At 47.1% G+C, this 14,327-nt stretch overlaps 1 long non-coding RNA gene across 1 annotated transcript in view; it reads left to right on the forward strand.

The window, feature by feature from the left end:
• Positions 1-14,094, forward strand: part of LOC142814164 (uncharacterized) — a 65,355-nt gene extending 51,261 nt beyond the window's left edge. The window contains exons 2-3 of the long non-coding RNA XR_012894827.1: positions 7,284-7,589; positions 12,137-14,094. This is a non-coding gene — a long non-coding RNA (uncharacterized LOC142814164). The remainder of the gene's footprint in view (positions 1-7,283; positions 7,590-12,136) is intronic.
• Positions 14,095-14,327: the final 233 nt, after the last annotated feature.

Consider the following 14,327-nt stretch of genomic DNA (forward strand, 5'->3'; position numbering starts at 1 on the left):
CCATGTCTATGACAGAAGTACGTAAGCGAGTCGTAGTGAACACGGGCATTAAACATATCCGTGTTAAAACCGTGCGCTACTACATCCATGACGTTATGATTGCAGGTAAATCATGAATTAGTGCTATAAAACATTAGACATAGTCTTGAAACGCCTGAGTGAACACCATGTAATTCCCATGATGAATAAATTCAATTTTTTTCAAAGATCAGTGGACTATCTCGGCCACCAGCTCGGTTCAGAAGGAATTTAACTTAGGGGAAGGTTAAGCCATAAAGGATGCCCCCCCCCCCCCCCACCAAGAAACATGACAGAACTAAAAGCATATTCCGGCTTGTTGAGTTTTTAGAAGTAGCTAAGGACGAAACATACGCTCCAAATCTATCTATCTAGCCGCTTACGTTTGGGTGCTTTCGTGGTCATCACCTTAACTTGCCGTGAACCAAAATTAGCAAGGTAGGGTAAGATGATTTGATGAATATCACGCACTGGTCAAGCAATAAATAATGTCATGATCCCGTCACGTACGTCGTCAAACGATTCCGGTCAACAGTGGCACATACCCAGGGGCGGGTATTAGCCGCTGGTATGCGGGTATGTGCCACAGGTGACTGACATTTGGTATCTACCCAGGAATGACAAGAACTGTAACATTCGCCCAGCTTGCCACGCTCTTTCGTTTGGCTTTCTGATAAGCTTGCCTGCTTGCCGGGATATCGGCTCCTCTTGTTTTGTTTTTGCCACCCTCTGGTTGGTTCGACAGCGCATAAAAAGCGCGTCGCTGAGTGAATAAAACGGTATCGTCTTCCTGGCACTGCTTGCGTCGTCTTTCCTCGGCACCCGTCAGTCGTCCAGCCGTCGAATATGTAACAGCTGGTGGCAGCGGTGGAATGGAGCCTGCGTTATGGAGCGTGCGTCGGCGGTGGCCCTTGGCGTCCGTTTGATAAGAGCACGGCTTGTTCACTTCATTGGGAGCACTAGCGACATTTTCTTGGTAGTAGAGGATTTTTTTTACTTTGCTAGATTTAAGTATTACGTGTAAGAGTTAATTTTGTTATCAGCAGTCATGAATCTCGGGTCACCAACGAAGCCCATCCTTGTGTTGCTAGCTGAAGAATTAGGCATCAAAGTGCAGAAGTCAATGCATAAGCCAGAAATCATCGAGGCAATATCCACCTGCGGAGCGGAAGATGACGAAGTAGAGGAATGTTGGAAGGCAGTCTCCCTGCAATTGAAACAGCAAGAGGTAGAACTGAAGTTGAAAGAGATGTAATTGCAGAACCTTGAACGCAATGATAGCTTCGACATGCGCTGGTACATGCAAGCTTTCAAGGCTGGCAGTGACATCACTTTGTATCTCGTCAACTTCGAGAGAACGCGTATTAGGGCAACACTTGATGAATAAACCTGGTCGCAACGCCTGTTGACATTGTTTCTTCCCAACGAAGCAGCCGACATAGTCGCGAGAATGACAGGTGAAGATGCAAGTGACTACGAAAAAGTGAAGCTTCAGCTCAGAAAAAGGTACAGCTTGTCAACAGAAGCCCTGAGGATGAAGTAACACAAGGCGTAGTCAAGGGGAGTCATACTCCGAGTTCGGCTACACATCCATCAGCTTGTTAGAAGAATCGCTTAAAAGCGCCAACGCATACGAGGACAAACAACGTGTGATTGAACTGATTGCGCTGGAGCAATTTTATGCATCGATTCCGGAGCAAATGCGCCTGTGGATTCAGGTCAAGCCAAACGTCGAAACGCTGCAAATGGCAACTAGTTTGGCTGACGAGTACTGTTCCCGTAGGATGGGAAGTTCGGAAGACCTGCGAAAAAAACCGTTGGGACCTTTCAAGAAATTTCAGAAAGGAGCGAGAGAAAGCAACCGAACAAAACCCGACAACGCCCCCCCCCCCCCCCCATGGGCATACGGTCAACCAGAGTGAACTCAAGAGTTCATAGTTTGAAGGAAAACGGCCGTTGACCTGTTATAAATGCCATCAACCAGGTTACATCGCCGCAGGCTGCAGGCAGCCCAATGTGTCTGCTAATTTGCTAACAGAGGACAGCAACTTGCTCACGCCCTACACGTATGACATGGCGGTGAACGGCATGAATCAGTTGCAAGGTTCTGCGTGATACAGGAGCGACATTTGATATCATCCACCCGTCATTTGTTCAGCCCGAGCACTTCACAGGATCGTGTGTGTGGGTGCGCCAGGCACTAGAACCCGACATGAAGTGCTTGCCGGTCGCAAGAATTGAAATGCAAGGTCCTTTCGGGAAATTCCAGACTGAAGCGGCTGTTTCGGACAAGCTCCCTCGAAAAACCCCGTACATTTTTTCTAACAGATCGATGAGGGACTTGCAAAAGGCAGGAATGCAACTTAAGGCGAACCCCGTAATGGTGGTCACTAGGTTCCACACCAGAGCGCACACAGCCAGCGCTACTCGTGCCGCCGAAATTGCAGCTGACAGTGCCAACAGTGCTCCGGCGCAAGCTGCTACAACGAGCGCAAGCGCCCCAGCCACGCCAGCCACTGAAAGCACCACTCACGTCGCTTCCGCGTCCGGAGGCGAATCGATAAGCCCAGTCAGTGAAAATATTCAGCTTCTGGCCAAGGTTGACAAAAGCGCTCTCAAGATGGAGCAGGCAAACGACGAGTCACTGCAGACTTACTGGGAAAAATTGACACGGAAACAAAAAGGACCAGTGCCGTTCGTTGTCAATGACGGCCTCTTGTACAGAAAATTAAGGTCGGTGTTTCGAGCAGCTTGTAGTCCCCCAAAGGTGTCGCGTTGCGCTGCTGGGTTTGGTTCACAGCGACAGCTGGGCTGGTCATTTAGGAATAAACGAGACCAACAGCAGGCTACTGAATGATTACTACTGGCCGATGTGCTTCAAGGACTCCGAGAACTGGGTGCGCTCCTGTAGCGTTTGCCAAAGGAAGGGACGGCCAAACGAACGACTCGAGGCGCCTTTGGTCGAAGTACCTTTGATCGGAGAACCTTGTCGCAGATTGGTAATCGACATTGTAGGGCCCTTACCGGTAACAGCGGCCGGCAATAGGTACTTGCTTACGCTCATTTGCCCCACGACGAAGTTTCCCGAAGCAGTGGTGTTGCCGGAATTAAGCTCCACAGCAGTTGTTAACGCGCTACTCGCTGCCAGCGACCAAGGATCTGTTTTCACAAGCGCGCTTACCACGACGTTCCTCAAGCATTGCGGCATATCCATTCACAATAGCTCTGTCTACCATTCGCAGAGTAATTCGATCGAAAAACTTCATTCCGTAATGAAGCGAATTGTGCGTGTGCTTCGAGAAGGGCACCGAATGGGACGCGGCTATTCCCGCGATGTTCTTTGCTCTGCGCACCCTCACTCACGAAGCGACTTGGTTTCACGACGGCGGAACTCGTTTACGGCCGAGCTCTTCGTTCCCCTCTAACGTTGTTGAAGGAAAAGTGGGAAGACAAATTCGTGGACAAAACGGTGGTCGAGTACGGGCTGACGTTGTTGAAGCGCCTACGTGAATCGCAGGAATTGGCGCACATCAAGATGGCTGAAGCTCAACAACGCGCAAAAGTGTACCACGACAGATCCGCACGTGCACGAACCTTCAAGGAAAGGGACAAAGTACTCATTCTGAAGTCGTCAAAGGCAAATGAACTGGAAGTAGCATGGGACGGGCCTGTCACTGTTAAACAAAAGCTCTCCGGCACCACTTATTTGGTCACGACGCCCGGCAAGCGCAACGATGTGACACTCTACCACTGCAATCTTATGAAGCCCTTTGTCGAACGCACGGAGACGCTGAGCATTGTCTTAAACGAACCAGAGGAGATGAATGTTTCAGTCCATCAAGTGCCTACCCCTTGTTCTTTCCTGTCAACTGAAGACAAATTTGAGTCTGTAGCTACACAAGCCTCTTTAACAGTCGAACAAAGAAGGCAGTTGAAAATGCTTATCAGCAACTTCAGCGATTTGTTCAGCCCCCACACCGGCAGAACAAACCTTGTCAAACACGACAACGAGTTGACATCTGACCAACCCTTCCGAACCAGGATGCACAGAGTTTCACCCCGTCATGAGAAGCTGTTGAGCGATTGCGTTCAAAACATGTTGGCCCTGGGTCTAATCGTGCTGGGGGAGAGCGAATACGTGTCACCGATGTTTATCGTAGAAAGTCCTGGCAAGGAACTCCGACCATGCATTGATTATCGAAAATTTAATGCGATTACAAAGACCAAGTTGTTTCCCATTCCTAATGTCGAAGCCTTGATCGAAAGAGTTTCCGCAGCAGAGTATATTTCCACGTTGGATCTAGTCCACGGCTTCTGGCAAGTGCCACTCACGGAAAACGCCAGCCAGCCAGCCACTTTCATGACTCCGACAGGCACATATCGCCCACTTGTGCTGACTTTTGGTCTCAAGAACGCACCGTTCGTATTTTCAAAACTAATGAATCAGGTGCTCGCAGGCATAGTTATTTGCTGTTCCCTACCTCGATGACATCGCGGTATTCTCGAACACTTGGCAACAGCATTTGTAGCATTTACAGGAGGTTTTCCTTCGACTACGTAAAGCAGGCTTGACTCTGAAAATGACTAAATGTCGTCTTGCAAGCACCCACGTCCACTACTTGTGGCATGTTGTTGGCCAAAGGAAGCGAGGTCCTTCCGAACTAAAAGTGACGCGATCACTAGCTTTCCTTTGCCGAAAACAAAGACCGACATGCGTTCATTTTTGGGTTTAGCTGAATACTACAGAAGCTATATTCCTAACTTCAAACTTACCTAGTACCCTCGCTGACGCTTTCCGCAAGACCGAACCAAATACAGTGCGTTTGGATACGGCTCGAAAGGCAGCGTTTGCCGAGGTTAAAAATATTCTTGTCAACCAACCGGTTCTCACGGCACCAGACTACTCCCTCCCTTTGCCAGTTCAGTGTGACGCCAGTGATCGCGGGAGATCGCGGGATGAGCGTCGTTCTAAGTTAAGTGAACGAAAAAGGCGAGGAACACCCTGTGATCTACGCGAGTAGAAAGCTCACGTCTCGTGAGCAGGTATACAGCAAAACGGAAAAAGAATGCGCCTGCTTGGTGTGGGCCCTCGAAAAGCTCTTGTGTTATCTGAAAGGTTCTTCCTTTGTTTTCGAAACCGATCACTGCCCTTTCGTGTGGCTCAACCAGATGTCAGACAAAAATAGCCGCTTAATGAGGTAGAGCCTCGCACTCCAACACTTTGATTTCACAGTGCGGCACAAGAAAGGCAAACACCATGCAAATGCTGACTGCCTCGGCCTCACTCCCCAGTGTTTCTCTTTTTTTCTCCCTCCCATTGTGTGTGCATGCATTTCGGCGCACCTTTTTCCATTGTAGTTTTGGTTTCGTGCTATCTGCTCCCGGTGAATTCATCAGTCGGTATTTCCCAAACTTGGACGTCAGGTTGCGCCTGACGTAGTTACTGCGCTCCCGCCGCTTGTTCACTATGCTGTTTCAGATGCTTTTATGCCGCCTGACGAGTCTAACCCTGTGCCAGGTGACTTCTGCCAGCTCCTTCTTGCTACATGCGTGGCATCCGAGCACCAATCGGCGACCGAAACCCGTTCTCATCGTCGCCTCCTCCTGGGAGCCCCAAAAACTCTGCGGGCTTGTTGGTGCCTGAGGACACCAAGTGCCATCTTCGTTCACTGTGCGGGTGCCAACCACAACGTGTCCGCATGTACCGCCATGCATCCCGCCATCTTCACCCGTGTCAATTAAGCACAAGGACAATGTGAACGTGTGAAACGTGCGGTCAGCGCTTGCTTGGACAAACTTGCCTCGAATGTTGGCCACCTGTTCCTACCTTCAGTTGTTCAAGACATAGAGTTTCTCAAAATTAACTAGAGGGCACTCTGGCACTGCGATCGTTCAGCGACCATGGGAATGATGGGTAGTACACACATTTGCCTAGTCTTCGTACTTGCGGGCGGCGAATCGTACTTGCGGCTTCGTTTAATGCTGTGTTTCGGCTTTGTTTTGAAAGAAAGATTGAACCCTTTTGATCTTCGTGAGCCAATTTTGAAAGTAAGTCTATAAAAAATAAAATGGTGAAACGCAACCGTTGAACATTTGCTAATACTTGTTTCGTAAGAAAACAGTTTCAAGCCACACGAACACACACGGAGCCAAAAGCAGGCCAGAAGTACGAATATTAGACAAATGTGTGTACTACCCATCATTCCCATGCTCGCTGAAGCGCCGTGCGTTGCAGCTTCTATAGACACTAGCGCCAGAGTTCCCTCTAGTAAGTATTGGGGGAAACTCTATGGTTCAAGAAGCGTCATCCTCTTGAACGCCTTCCGATATGGGTAGCTTTGGCCGAGTTGTAATATTCGCCCAGCTCGCCACGCTCTTTCGTTTGGCTCTCTGATAAGCTCTCCTGCTTGCCGCGATATCAGCTCCTCTTGTTTTGTTTTTGCCGCCCTCTGATTGGTTCGACAGCGCATAAAAAGCGCGTCGCTGAGTGAATAAAACGGTATCGTCTTCCTGGCACTGCTTGCGTCGTCTTTCCTCGGCACTCGTCGGTTGTCCAGCCGTCGAATATGTAACAGAACACACATGGGCAATTTTAACGCGCGAACGTTAAGAAACACCCGACATCGATATAGCGTCGACCTGACGAATGCAAAGAATAAATGTCAAGGTCCTAGCTGGAATCGAACCTAGGCATTCTGCATGGCAATGAAGCATTTTACCACATAGCTACACCAGATCTCGGAACTACTTTTCAAATTGACACGTCAGTAGTGGCTGCAGTGCTGCCTACCCAATTTTTTAATCATTACATATGTACTCCTTTGCTACAGCCGTCACGTGGAGTTAACGCCAATTGTAGCTATTTGTCAAGCGCTGGAGTTGATATATGTAGCAGTGTCCAGGGCCAGTATCCTCGCGAGCATGAGCGCTTCGTATGAGCTTCCGGAGTGGCTAATACGAATGCTCCAGTTGGCATCGTTGCGCAAGTGCAAACGACTGGTTATATAAACATCTGCAACTTTGCAACATATGTCTATGCCTGCAACATATGTCCATATATTTCGCCTCATTTCATGACGTGCCACTCACGAAAAAAATTGCCACATGGTCACCTTCTCTCCGCATGCTTCGCATAACGTGGATTCCCATGGTACGTGGGATCTGCCGAATTTTTTTTTTGAAAACCGTAGATTGGTTCAAATCTGAGAGGGCACGGCACATGGCCTGCAGGCAACCTGTCTAAGTCGGCATTGCTGTTTATGCAGGCACTTTTGTGGATTGTGGGAGCGGCAACTACGAGCGGCACATTCTGGCTGCCTTCCCACCATCAGATAACTGTGAGCAACAAGTGGGTGGATTAACCATCATAGGTGTCAACTGGTGGCAAAAATTGGCTGCCTTTCGATGGAACTTATCAGGACTCTGAAAGCAGCACCTGGACGGCTCGTCTATCATCAGTGACGTCATCAACACCTCGGCTAGAAAAGGAGCAGCCCAACCAAGGAACCCTCAGAGGGCACGGCACATTGCCTGCAGGCAACATGTCTAAGTCGGCATTGCTGTTTATGCAGGTTCGTTACCTCTCTAATACAGCATGTTATAGTAGTGACAATCGTTTTTTGTTAGTATTGCCGTGCCCTCACATTTGTATTGCTTGTGTCATTTATTGCTCGTCTGTGGTGTTGATTAAAGTCTGGTGATGTGGAGGAAAACCCGGGGCCAAGGACTGCTGAGATGTTGGAGCAAATCTTAGAAAAACAAGTAGCATCCGAAACCAAGATAGATGCTATGAGAAAAAAAACATCCGATTTAAATATTAAAACTGAAAAGTTGACAGACTAGCGAATTAGCAGGCTGGAAGCTATAGTTAGGCAACAAGAACAGAAGTTAATTGATTATGAAAACAGGAGTAGACGTAATCATCTACTCGTTTTTGGCCTACTGGAAAATTCTGGTCAAACCGAGTCAGACCTGATGGAAACTGTCGTTCATAAACTTTTTGGCGCAAAATTGGATATTAAAGTAAAATCAGCTGACCGAATTCACCAGCTCGGCAAGCAAAAACCAAATAGCTCAAGACCGGTCATCATTAATTTTTACGATTACCATGAAATAGAAAGTTTGCTAAAATTGACTGCAAAAAATTGAATGGGACTACTATTAGAGTCAGCAATGATTACGCAAAGGAAACTGTCCACGCTAGGAAAAAGTTATGGCAAAGCTGCGAAACCGAAAGGGCAAAGGGAGCAAAAGTGAAGTTGATTCACGACAAGCCTAAAGTGAACGGCGAGCTTTATCAGTGGGATCCGACACGAAATATTCGTACTCAATGCAAGCAACAAAAAGACAACAAGGAACGTAAGCACAGCTCTGCAACATCCGCTCATAGCAGCTCGAATGTGCCAAAGCTGACCGATGGAAGTGGCATAAAATCATCTGAGACGGCGCGTTCATAGCTAAGAATTCTTTCACTGAATGCGCGAAGCATTGCAAATAAAGTAACAGATTTAGAAATCTTGTTGATTACACACAGCACCCATGTTGTTGTCTTAACGGAGGCATGATTGAATAATGATATAACAGATAACTGCACCCTACCGCCAGAATACAAGATTTTCCGGTGGGACAGGGACACCCGAGGTGGTGGTGTGGCAGTGATAATTAAAAACAACGTGGTGGCAACAATAGTACATTGCCAGTTGCCAGAAACAGTGTGGTGCAAGGTGAATTACGCTAATTATACGCATCTCATTGGAGCCGTCTACAGACCACCCAGAAGTCCACCCGAGTTTTTAGAATTAAATATGTTTTTGTGTGATCATGTAAATGAAAACACAAGGCTGATAATGGCTGGTGACTTTAATTTAGCGCATATAAACTGGGTAAGCTTTTCAACTGGTCATGCGGAAACCCGTAGTGCTGGTAGGTTATTAGAGCTGATGTTTTCTCATAACCTCAAACAAATCGTAAAAGATTATACACGAGTTACCCCTACGTCACAGTCATTGTTAGACTTGGTTTTCATATCGAGTAGAGTGACTGATTATGCCGTATCAGTTGAAGACGGCATGTCAGACCACAGAATAATTACGGTTGACGTATTTTTTGATACCGGCTTTCGAGCAAAGCGTCATGTGTATGCACATATAAAAGATTACGATCGTGCTGATGATACGGCAATCCTAGACTTTTTAGAAATGTCGCTTGGCGAATTTCAAGAGGCATCAAAACTTGAGTCCGTTGAACAGATTTGGAAACGTTTTAAGAAAATTGTAGGTTACTGTTCAGACAACTTCATACCTACTCGCATTAAAAAGACAAACCGAAGAAATCCATGGATAAGTAGGAAAATAATTCACATGAAGCGTAAACTAAAAAGACTGCGCAGAATTCATAGGGCCTCGACCGAAATATTATGTCTTAAAAAACTTGAAAGCAGAGATAGCGCAATCCAAGAAACATTTTTTTTTTCAAAAACACACTCACTAACTTTCTAACAAACTCACCACATAAGTTTTGGGTGTTTTTTAAGAAAGCGAATGAGGGAATTGATCTTATTCTAGATGGAAAAGAAGTAATCACAGAAAAGTCAGATATAGCTGAAAGACTCAATCAATTTTTTCGATCGGTTTTCTGTAAGGATCAGGGTGACAACGAGGAAATTAAATCGGGTACTACAGTGACACTTCAGGAAGATTATATAAATATTAACCGAGAAGGTATATTCAATCAACTATTTCTTTTAAATACCAAATCGTCATGCGGACCTGACGGTATATCGAATCAATTTTCGCGACAATTTGCAGAATGGCTGTCGTACTACCCAGTGATTATTTTCGATAAATCTTTAAAATGCCACTCGTTACCTCAAGATTGGCGTAGAGCAATTGTTGTTTCCATTTTTAAAGGTGGTGATAGAACAACATTGAACAATTATAGGCTTGTCTCACTCACGTCGGTATGTTGTAAAATATTTGAACATATAGTGGCAAAAAATATTCGGCAATTTTTAGAACAAAATGAATTATTATGCCCCTTTCAGCATGGATTTCGCAGTGGCCTTTCAACAGTCACACAAGTGGTTGAAACTATACATGGCTTGTGTATAGCTGTAGATGCCTGTATGCAAATTGATGCTATATGTATCGTTTTTTCAAAGGCGTTCGACAGAGTTTCACACCGTAAGCTGCTATTCAAGCTTCGCAATGTCGGTATTAGTGAGAATGTTCTCAGTTGGATCAAAGCTTATGTGAGCTATCGACAAGAAGCAGTTAGAGTGGGAGATGCTATGTCGGGAAATCAGGGGGTGTATTCGGGAGTGCCTCAAGGATCTGTATTTTGGCCCCTACTCCTTCTTTTATACATAGATGATATATCATCAGTTGTCCAACCGCCAGTCAAAATTAAGCTCCCCGTACCGCTCGCACATCTGCGAGAAGTACGGGGATCGATACCCCGCACCTCCACCAGATGTCACGGAGTCGTGACGTGGCCGAAGACAGGAGACTTTGTGTTGGAATTTAACTGTTTATTTAGGCGAACCTGTGCCCGGTAAAGCGAAAAGTCCGATCACAGTAGCAGCCTTGGACTTATAGCGGCGAACGGAGCGTCGGCCTTCGATCAACAACTGACAAGCGCGAAGTGCGTCGCATTTATACTCTTCCCATCGAATGTTCTAGCGTTATCGCTGGCGGTGGCGTACGTTCCAGAATAATCTGTACAGTTCGCATAGTGGGCGTCATCTTATTGATATGATCTACTACAGTCCGGAAGCTTCTCGAAAACTGCAGGCGCGGTTTGCGCTGAGAATTGTGTAATGTTTTGGGGCGATAACAAAACTTGAGAAATGGAACGTGGCAATATATTGAGTGAAAAAGCATGTAACTGTGTTCTCATATAATTATGCTATATGTTACAGAGTTCATCTTACGATTTTTTAAATATTTAATTTTGTGCAACTCAATTCTTCACCCTCCCTGTAATGACCCTCAAGGGAGGGTTAACAGTATGACAAATAAATAAATAAAAATTCTGAAACAAAGTATTTCTTGAGAGCATGAAAAAACGTGACTGCGACTTACGTTCTCTTTTATAGGAAAAAAAAAGAGTCCAGGTCTACGGACTATGCAACAATGCGTAAACGAAAGTGCAACTACTTAAAAGTTATTCAAATGTAAGGTGCATGCTTTGAGTGGCAAAATTATAGTGAGATGTTTCTCGTAAGAACAATCAAGCGTGTATAATTACACCAAGGCCGGCATAATCTTAAGGTAAACTGAAACATGGTGTTCCGAAGTGTTTCGGGAACATCTACATATTTTATTTTGCTTTATGGGCGGGCGTCTTACTACGGGACGTGCCAAAAAAACATATGTATGTCAGTATTGATTGATTGATTGATATGTGGGGTTTAACGTCCCAAAACCACTATATGATTATGAGAGACGCCGTAGTGGAGGGCTCCGGAAATTTAGACCACCTGGGGTTCTTTAACGTGCACCCAAATCTGAGCACACGGGCCTACAACATTTCCGCCTCCATCGGAAATGCAGCCGCCGCAGCCGGGATACGAACCCGCGCCCTGCGGGTAAGCAGCCGAGTACCTTAGCCACTAGACCACCGCGGCGGGGCATGTCAGTATTGTAACGTTACACTGCAACAGATATTATATTAATAAACACAACTACATCAAATACAAGGCGTAAATATATGCGTCAGATGGATAAAAGCAAGGCAATGCCTCACAAACGCAGAAGTTCACCTGTAGTTTTATTGGCTTTTAAACCAGTCGGACGGCAGCAACCCTAATTGCATGAAAGATTGAACATAGAAGTGCAAGAGCAAAACAACTCCAAGACCACCTTGAATTTTGATTAATTTGAAGCCCGCCATGTACACGAACTCTTAGCTATTTGAGAAGACCGCAGCCTTCGCGCTTATTTCTTCTGTTCCATTCATTTAGGAGACTGAGCACAAGAGTAGGCATGCCACGTTTTATGGCATATGACAATTATAGACGCCACATTTAGACATTTCACGAGTTTATCCGGGTTAACAAATTAATCTTGAGCGAGAAATACAGCATGAGTCTCGTTTCTTTTTTCGTTCTTCGTTTCAGGATACGCCGGTGAAAACAAGCAGCACTTATCCGAGCCTAGATCTCGTTCAATAAAAGAAAAAAATATCTTCGGAATTTGGTGATGGCGTACTGCTGCAGTGTTCAAAAGGAGAACCACTACCTTATAGAACAGCCTTGGCACACTGCGAAGTACTTTTCAGTCAGTATATTACTGCGAAGCGCGTTTCAACCGGCATCGAAGATCTATAGCATAAACAAAGCAGCAAGCATCAACGGCACCTGTGCCATACCGCGAGATAATGCGTGCATATCCACATTGGTAATAGGGGACATACACTCGTCACCTACGAATGCTTGTTCTAAGAGCAACAAAATAACATGCACTCACTGGACCATTTTGTGGAAGCTGCCTTAATGATCTGCTGCTTTATCGGTGTCCTTTTGTCCAGCTTCACTCCATCGAACTCAAAGTTATCCGTGGAGTTTCGAAGTAACTGCGCCATGGCCTTGGCCCACAGGAAGCAGTAGTCGTCTCCGTGCGACTCCTTTCGCGCCTCGGACTCGAAGAGGATGAGCATGCGACGCCAGCCGAAGCGACGGCAAAGCCCCAGGAACCCCTGGCAGAGACCAGAGAAGGACAGCCCGGCTCGAGTCATCAGATAGTACTCACTGCCTTCGTGCACCTTGTCCCAGAAGTCGTACGCCAGTGCGCCCGCAGTCACCATCGGCAAGCGCCAAAACTTGAGCAAGCGTGCCACCGAAGCGGCCGCGTAGTCACATGCAGGCCCCACGAAAACGTGCGCCGCGCCGCGCGCGTGGTCTCGCACCGCGTGCATCGTCGCCAGTGGAGACTGGCAGCCAGAGTCCCGGTACGTGACGCGAAATTGCCAACCGTACTCGCGAGACGACCAGGACACGGCCAGTTCGACAGCAGGCCGCACTCGGGCGAGAGAGAACAGGTACGACGAGTTGCCCGGTAGGAGTACGGACATGTGAACCGTGTTGTTCCACGTTGTTTCGTCCTCAAGTTGCTGACTCACGGAGTCGTAGCCGTCGTCGTCGACCATGCCGGCCAGTAGCACACCGCCGGCAAACGACGTGTCGTAACACAGCAGCAGGGCGACGACAGTTGCGATCGTTCGAGGCACGCGTCGCCGCATGCTGCACTCCTTCCCTTCTGGCAGCCGGGGAGAAACGAGTGCCCTACGCGGGACGACGGGCGAGCGCTCCCCCTTCGGGACAAGCATGTGAGCGCCGCTGCCACTAGCGGCAGTCACCGAAAGCAACGCGTCACCGAGAGGAGTTGCTTTCCGCGGTGAAGGAGGGCGCACTGCGACTCGCAGGAGGCCCCGCGCAATCAGCCGTCCGAGTATACTGATCTGAACCGCAGTAGGGTGCGTAATATATTCACAAGTGTCGACGAGTCTGTTGCGATGGGTGTCGTTTTCACCCGTGGATCCAATAACGTCACCAGCGATCAAGTACGGGAACTACCAGTAAGGAAATAAACGTTCTTTGAGCAAGTCCTTTTCCTGGTTTACTCTTTTTACATGTTTATTTGCACGCGTGTGCTCTATCGAAATGTCGAGCAACCTTTGACAGAGAAGCTCTTCTTGCTTGGCGTAAAATAAAGCGACCCGAAGTTTTCGCCATCATAAAGAGGCACCGCTTCAAGCTCTCCCCCAGAACACTGCGCCGCCAGGGTATCAAAAAAAGAAAGAAAATTTTGCGAAAAAAGTTGCTCATGGAAGGGCGCGATTGAAACCCGAGTATCCACGATCCGCAAGTGAGCGGCTTAAGCACTGTGCTATCTGGGCACGCTGGCATAGCCTTGTATAGTACGACATTAGAGAGGGGGTTCAAAAGGCAGGTGACGAGGAAGTATTGAGAGTGACAAGAGAGAAAAGCATGGCATATAACAAATTAGAAAGAGAAAGAAAAAATCAAAGAGATAAGGAAATATAGAAAAGAGTACTTATATCTAGCTTTATATAGAGAACAAGCGAAAAAAAGAGTGGGTCACAGGCGTATCAACCGGAGAAAAACAAAAAAACCCCTTGCCCCTCCCCCCACCCCCACTAAGAAAAGTTAAAGAAGCAAAGCCATCTGCCCCCCCCCCCCCCCCTCTTGCGACCACAGTCTTTGTCGGTTGCACACTCGGAAACTGTCAACTCTGGCGAAGTCTTAGTTCTACGCAGCAATCACTGAATAACATCACGATTTTTCCTGG

The sequence above is a fragment of the Rhipicephalus microplus genome, chromosome 4, assembly GCF_043290135.1.
Source record: "Rhipicephalus microplus isolate Deutch F79 chromosome 4, USDA_Rmic, whole genome shotgun sequence".
Lineage (NCBI taxonomy): Eukaryota > Metazoa > Arthropoda > Arachnida > Ixodida > Ixodidae > Rhipicephalus > Rhipicephalus microplus.